Raw genomic sequence first — 8,730 nt, forward strand, 5'->3', positions numbered from 1 at the left:
CTTGCATTTCATCGAAAGAAATTCAAAATGAACTTTAAAAAATCAAGAAAATGTAACTGTGACACTGAAATATTCCAACTCTTGCATTTCAGCGAAAGAAATTCAAAATTAACTTTGAAAAATCAAGAAAATGTAACTGTGACAAGGTAAACCACAACCAAACACTACTGAAATATTCCAACTCTTGCATTTCAGCGAAAGAAATTCAAAATGAACTTTGAAAAATCAAGAAAATGTAACTGTGACAAGGTAAACCACAACCAATCTCTACTGAAATATTCCAACTCTTGCATTTCAGCGAAAGAAATTCAAAATGAACTTTGAAAAATCAAGAAAATGTAACTGTGACATGGTAAACCACAACCAAACACTACTGAAATTCAAAATGAACTTTGAAAAATCAAGAAAATGTAACTGTGACAAGGTTAAACCACAACCAAACACTACTGAAGTATTCCAACTCTTGCATTTCAGCGAAAGAAATTCAAAATGAACTTTGAAAAATCAAGAAAATGTAACTGTGACAAGGTAAACCACAACCAAACACTACTGAAATATTCCAACTCTTGCATTTCAACGAAAGAAATTCAAAATGAACTTTGAAAAATCAAGAATTTGTAACTGTGACAAGGTAAACCACAACCAAACATTACTTAAATATTCCAACTATTCTATTACAGCGAAAGAAATTCAAAATGAACTTTGAAAAATCAAGAAAATGTAATTGTGACAAGGTAAATCACAACCAAACATTACTGAAATATTCCAACTCTTGCATTTCAACGACAGAAATTCAAAATGAACTTTGAAAAATCAAGAAAATGTAAATGTGACAAGGTGAAACACAACCAAACAGTAAAGAAATATTCCAACTCTTGCATTTCAACGAAAGAAATTCAAAATGAACTTTGAAAAATCAAGAAAATGTAACTGTGACAAGGTAAACCACAACCAAACACTACTGAAATATTCCAACTCTTGCATTTCAACGAAAGAAATTCAAAATGAACTTTGAAAAATCAAGAAAATGTAACTGTGACAAGGTAAACCACAACCAAACACTACTGAAATATTCCAACTCTTGCATTTCAACGAAAGAAATTCAAAATGAACTTTGAAAAATCAAGAAAATGTAACTGTGACAAGGTAAACCACAACCAAACACTACTGAAATATTCCAACTCTTGCATTTCAACGAAAGAAATTCAAAATGAACTTTGAAAAATCAAGAAAATGTAACTGTGACAAGGTAAACCACAACCAAACACTACTGAAATATTCCAACTCTTTCATTTCAACGAAAGAAATTCAAAATGTACTTTGAAAAATCAAGAAAATGTAACTGTGACAAGGTAAACCACAACCAAACACTACTGAAATATTCCAACTCTTGCATTTCAACAAAAGAAACTCAAAATGAACTTTGAAAAAATCAAGAAAATGTAACTGTGACAAGGTAAACCACAACCAAACATTACTGAAATATTCCAACTCTTGCATTTCAACGACAGAAATTCAAAATGAACTTTGAAAAATCAAGAAAATGTAACTGTGACAAGGTAAAACACAACCAAACACTACAGAAATATTCCAACTCTTGCATTTCAACGAAAGAAATTCAAAATGAACTTTGAAAAATCACGAAAATGTAACTTTGACAAGGTAAACCACGACCAAACACTACTGAAATAATCCAAATCTTGCATTTCAATGAAAGAAATTAAAAATTAACTTTGAAAAATAAAGAAAATGAAGCTTTAACAATGTAAACGCAAAAAAAAAAATACTGAAAAATAACAAATCTTGAATTTCAACGAAAGAAATTCAAAATGAACTTTGAAAAATCAAGAAAATGTAACTGTGTCAAGGTAAACCACAACCAAACACTACTGAAATATTCCAACTCTTGCATTTCAACGAAAGAAATTCAAAATGAACTTTGAAAAATCAAGAAAATGTAACTGTGACAAGGTAAACCACAACCAAACACTACTGAAATATTCCAACTCTTGCATTTCAACGAAAGAAATTCAAAATGAACTTTGAAAAATCAAGAAAATGTAACTGTGACAAGGTAAACCACAACCAAACACTACTGAAATATTCCAACTCTTGCATTTCAGCGAAAGAAATTCAAAATGAACTTTGAAAAATCAAGAAAATGTAACTGTGACAAGGTAAACCACAACCAAACACTACTGAAATATTCCAACTCTTGCATTTCAACGAAAGAAATTCAAAATGAACTTTGAAAAATCAAGAAAATGTAACTGTGACAAGGTAAACCACAACCAAACACTACTGAAATATTCCAACTCTTTCATTTCAACGAAAGAAATTCAAAATGAACTTTTAAAAATCAAGAAAATCTAAATGTGAACCTGAAATATTCCAACTATTTCATTTCAAAGAAAGAAATTCATAATGAACATTGAAAAATCAAGAAAAGGTAACTGTGACAAGGTAAACCACAACCAAACACTACTGAAATATTCCAACTCTTGCATTTCAGCGAAAGAAATTCAAAATGAACTTTGAAAAATCAAGAAAATGTAACTGTGACAAGGTAAACCACAACCAAACACTACTGAAATATTCCAACTCTTGCATTTCAGCGAAAGAAATTCAAAATGAACTTTGAAAAATCAAGAAAATGTAACTGTGACATGGTACACCACAACCAAACACTACTGAAATTAAAAATGAAATTTTAAAAATCAACAAAATGTAACTTTGACAAGGTAAACCACAACCAAACACTACTGAAGTATTCCAACTCTTGCATTTCAGCGAAAGAAATTCAAAATGAACATTGAAAAATCACGAAAATGTAACTGTGACAAGGTAAACCACAACCAAACACTACTGAAATATTTCAACTCTTGCATTTCAACGAAAGAAATTCAAAATGAACTTTGAAAAATCAAGAAAATGTAACTGTGACAAGGTAAACCACAACCAAACACTACTTAAATATTCCAACTCTTGCATTTCAACAAAAGAAATTCAAAATGAACTTTGAAAAATCAAGAAAATGTAATTGTGACAAGGTAAACCACAACCAAACATTACTGAAATATTCCAACTCTTGCATTTCAACGACAGAAATTCAAAATGAACTTTGAAAAATCAAGAAAATGTAACTGTGACAAGGGAAACCACAACCAAACACTACTGAAATATTCCAACTCTTGCATTTCAACGAAAGAAATTCAAATTGAACTTTGAAAAATCAAAAAAATGTAACTGTGACAAGGTAAACCACAACCAAACACTACTGAAATATTCCAACTCTTGCATTTCAACGAAAGAAATTCAAAATGAACTTTGAAAAAATCAATAAAATGTAACTATGAAAAAGTAAACCACAACCAAACACTACTGAAATATTCCAACTCTTGCATTTCAGCGAAAGAAATTCAAAATGAACTTTGAAAAATCGAGAAAATGTAACTGTGACAAGGTAAACCATAACCAAACACTACTGAAATATTCCAACTCTTGCATTTCAACGAAAGAAATTCAAAATGAACTTTGAAAAATCAAGAAAATGTAACTGTGACAAGGTAAACCACAACCAAACACTACTGAAATATTCCAACTCTTGCATTTCAACGAAAGAAATTCAAAATGAACTTTGAAAAATCAAGAAAATGTAACTGTGACACTGAAATATTCCAACTCTTGCATGTCAGCGAAAGAAATTCAAAATGAACTTTGAAAAATCAAGAAAATGTAACTGTGACAAGGTAAACCACAACCAAACACTACTGAAATATTCCAACTCTTGCATTTCAACGAAAGAAATTCAAAATGAACTTTGAAAAATCAAGAAAATGTAACTGTGACAAGGTAAACCACAACCAAAAACTACTGAAATATTCCAACTCTTGCATTTCAACCAAATAAATTCAAAATGAACTTTTAAAAATCAATAAAATTTAAATTTGACACCGAAAAAAAAAACCAATAGAAAAAAGAAGATATAAAATAAATATTAACTATGAAAAATAAAGAAAATGAAAATGTGACAAGGTAAACAACAACCAAACACTACTGAAATATTCCAACTCTTACATTTCAACGAAAGAAATTCAAAATGAACTTTGAAAAATCAAGAAAATGTAACTGTGACAAGGTAAACCACAACCAAACACTACTGAAATATTCCAACTCTTGCATTTCAGCGAAAGAAATTCAAAATTAACTTTGAGAAATCAAGAAAATGTAACTGTGACATGGTAAACCACAACCAAACACTACTGAAGTTCAAAATGAACTTTGAAAAATCAAGAAAATGTAACTGTGACAAGGTAAACCACAACCAAACACTACTGAAGTATTCCAACTCTTACATTTCAGCGAAAGAAATTCAAAATGAACTTTGAAAAATCAAGAAAATGTAACTGTGACAAGGTAAACCACAAGCAAACACTACTGAAATATTCCAACTCTTGCATTTCAACGAAAGATATTCAAAATTAACTGTGAAAAATAAATAAAATGTAACTGTGACAATTTAAACCACAGGCAAACCCTCCTGAAATAGTACACAACGTTCATTTCATAAATAGTAATAGGTAAATTACAAACGGTAATCAGTAAAAAAACACTACTGAAATATTAAAATTCTTGAATTTCAACTAAAGAAATTAAAAATGAACTTTGAAAAATCAAGAAAATGTAACTGTGACAAGGTAAACCACAACCAAACACTACTGAAATATTCCAACTCTTGCATTTCAACGAAAGAAATTCAAAATGAACTTTGAAAAATCAAGAAAATGTAACTGTGACACTGAAATATTCCAACTCTTGCATTTCAGCGAAAGAAATTCAAAATGAACTTTGAAAAATCAAGAAAAGGTAACTGTGACAAGGTAAACCACAACCAAACACTACTGAAATATTCCAACTCTTGCATTTCAGCGAAAGAAATTCAAAATGAACTTTGAAAAATCAAGAAAATGTAACTGTGACAAGGTAAACCACAACCAAACACTACTGAAATATTCCAACTCTTGCATTTCAGCGAAAGAAATTCAAAATGAACTTTGAAAAATCAAGAAAATGTAACTGTGACATGGTAAACCACAACCAAACACTACTGAAATTCAAAATGAACTTTGAAAAATCAAGAAAATGTAACTGTGACAAGGTAAAACACAACCAAACACTACTGAAATATTCCAACTCTTGCATTTCAGCGAAAGAAATTCAAAATGAACTTTGAAAAATCAAGAAAATGTAACTGTGACAAGGTAAACCACAACCAAACACTACTGAAATATTCCAACTCTTGCATTTCAACGAAAGAAATTCAAAATGAACTTTGAAAAATCAATAAAATGTAACTTTGACAATGTAAACCACAAACAAACACTACTCAACTATTCCAACTCTTGCATTTCAGCAAAAGAAATTCAAAATGAACCTTGAAAATATCAAGAAAATGTAAATGTGACAAGGTAAACCACAATCAAACACTACTGAAATATTCCAACTCTTGCATTTCAACGAAAGAAATTCAAAATGAACTTTGACAAATCAAGAAAATGTAACTGTGACAAGGTAAACCACAACCAAACACTACTGAAATATTCCAATTCTTGCATTTCAACAAAAGAAATTCAAAATGAACTTTGAAAAATCAAGAAAATGTAATTGTAACAAGGTAAACCACAACCAAACAGTACTGAAATATTCCAACTCTTGCATTTCAACGACAGAAAATCAAAATGAACTTTTAAAAATCAAGAAAATTTAACTGTGACAAGGTGAAACACAACCAAACAGTACTGAAATATTCCAACTCTTGCATTTCAAGGAAAGAAATTCAAATTGAACTTTGAAAAATCAAGAAAATGTAACTGTGACAAGGTAAACCACAACCAAACACTACTGAAATATTCCAACTCTTGCATTTCAACGAAAGAAATTCAAAATGAACTTTGAAAAAATCAAGAAAATATAACTGTGACAAGGTAAACCACAACCAAACACTACTGAAATATTCCAACTCTTGCATTTCAACGAAAGAAATTCAAAATGAACTTTGAAAAATCAAGAAAATGTAACTGTGACAAGGTAAACCATAACCAAACACTACTGAAATATTCCAACTCTTGCATTTCAACGAAAGAAATTCAAAATGAACTTTGAAAAATCAAGAAAATGTAACTGTGACAAGGTAAACCACAACCAAACACTACTTAAATATTCCAACTCTTTCATTTCATCGAAATAAATTCAAAATGAACTTTGAAAAATCAAGAAAATGTAACTGTGACACTGAAATATTCCAACTCTTGCATTTAAGCGAAAGAAATTCAAAATGAACTTTTAAAAATCAAGAAAAGGTAAATGTGACAAGGTAAACCACAACCAAACACTACTGAAATATTCCAACTCTTGCATTTCAACGAAAGAAATTCAAAATGAACTTTGAAAAATCAAGAAAATTTAACTGTGACAAGGTAAACCACAACCAAACACTACTGAAATATTCCAACTCTTTCATTTCAACGAAATAAAATCAAAATGAACTTTGAAAAATCAAGAAAATGTAACTGTGACACTGAAATATTCCAACTCTTGCATTTCAGCGAAAGAAATTCAAAATGAACTTTGAAAAATCAAGAAAAGGTAATTGTGACAAGGTAAACCACAACCAAACACTACTGAAATATTCCAACTCTTGCATTTCAGCGAAAGAAATTCAAAATGAACTTTGAAAAATCAAGAAAATGTAACTGTGACAAGGTAAACCACAACCAAACACTACTGAAATATTCCAACTCTTGCATTTCAGCGAAAGAAATTCAAAATGAACTTTGAAAAATCAAGAAAATGTAACTGTGACATGGTAAACCACAACCAAACACTACTGAAATTCAAAATGAACTTTGAAAAATCAAGAAAATGTAACTGTGACAAGGTAGACCACAACCAAACACTACTGAAATATTCCAACTCTTGCATTTCAGCGAAAGAAATTCAAAATGAACTTTGAAAAATCAAGAAAATGTAACTGTGACAAGGTAAACCACCACCAAACACTACTGAAATATTCCAACTCTTGCATTTCAACGAAAGAAATTCAAAATGAACTTTGAAAAATCAAGAAAATGTAACTGTGACAAGGTAAACCACAACCAAACACTACTGAAATATTCCAACTCTTGCATTTCAACGAAAGAAATTCAAAATGAACTTTGAAAAATCAAGAAAATGTAACTGTGACAAGGTAAACCACAACCAAACACTACTGAAATATTCCAACTCTTGCATTTCAACGAAAGAAATTCAAAATGAACTTTGAAAAATCAAGAAAATGTAACTGTGACAAGGTAAACCACAACCAAACACTACTGAAATATTCCAACTCTTGCATTTCAACGAAAGAAATTCAAAATGAACTTTGAAAAATCAAGAAAATGTAACTGTGACAAGGTAAACCACAACCAAACACTACTGAAATATTCCAACTCTTGCATTTCAACGAAAGAAATTCAAAATGAACTTTGAAAAATCAAGAAAATGTAACTGTGACAAGGTAAACCACAACCAAACACTACTGAAATATTCCAACTCTTGCATTTCAACGAAATAAATTCAAAATGAAATTTTAAAAATAAATAAAATGTATCTGTTAAAATGTAAACCACAAACAAACAATACTTAAATATTCCAACTCTTTCATTTAATCGAAATAAATTAAAAATGAACATTAAAAAAAAAAATAAAATTTAAAAGTTACAAGGAAAACCACATACAAACTATACTGAAATATTCAAACTCTTGCATTTCAACTACAGAAATTCAAAATGAACTTTGAAAAATCAAGAAAATGTAACTCTGACAAGGTAAACCACAACCAAACACTACTGAAATATTCCAAATCTTGCATTTCAACGAAAGAAATTCAAAATGAACTTTGAAAAATCAAGAAAATGTAACTGTGACAAGGTAAACCACAACCAAACACTACTGAAATATTCCAACTCTTGCATTTCAACGAAAGAAATTCAAAATGAACTTTGAAAAATCAAGAAAATGTAACTGTGACAAGGTAAACCACAACCAAACACTACTGAAATATTCCAACTCTTGCATTTCAACGAAAGAAATTCAAAATGAACTTTGAAAAATCAAGAAAATGTAACTGTGACAAGGTAAAACATAATCAAACATTACTGAAATATTCCAACTATTACATTTAAACTAAATAAATTCAAAATTAAATTTGAAAAAAGAAATAAATATAAAATTTTAAAATTAAGAAAACACCAAAAAGAAAATGAAAAATTCAAAAAATTGCTTTTAAACGAATGAAATTCAAAATGAACTTTGAAAAATCAAGAAAATGTAACTGTGACAAGGTAAACCACAACCAAACACTACTGAAATATTCCAACTCTTGCATTTCAACGAAAGAAATTCAAAATGAACTTTGAAAAATCAAGAAAATGTAACTGTGACAAGGTAAACCACAACCAAACACTACTGAAATATTCCAACTCTTGCATTTCAACGAAAGAAATTCAAAATGAACTTTGAAAAATCAAGAAAATGTAACTGTGACAAGGTAAACCACAACCAAACACTACTGAAATATTCCAACTCTTGCATTTCAGCGAAAGAAATTCAAAATGAACTTTGAAAAATCAAGAAAATGTAACTGTGACAAGGTAAACCACAACCAAACACTACTGAAATATTCCAACTCTT

This window comes from Artemia sp. Qi Xiang Cuo, chromosome 4 (genome assembly GCF_049724085.1).
Source record: "Artemia sp. Qi Xiang Cuo chromosome 4, ASM4972408v1, whole genome shotgun sequence".
Classification (NCBI taxonomy): Eukaryota; Metazoa; Arthropoda; class Branchiopoda; order Anostraca; family Artemiidae; genus Artemia; species Artemia sp. Qi Xiang Cuo.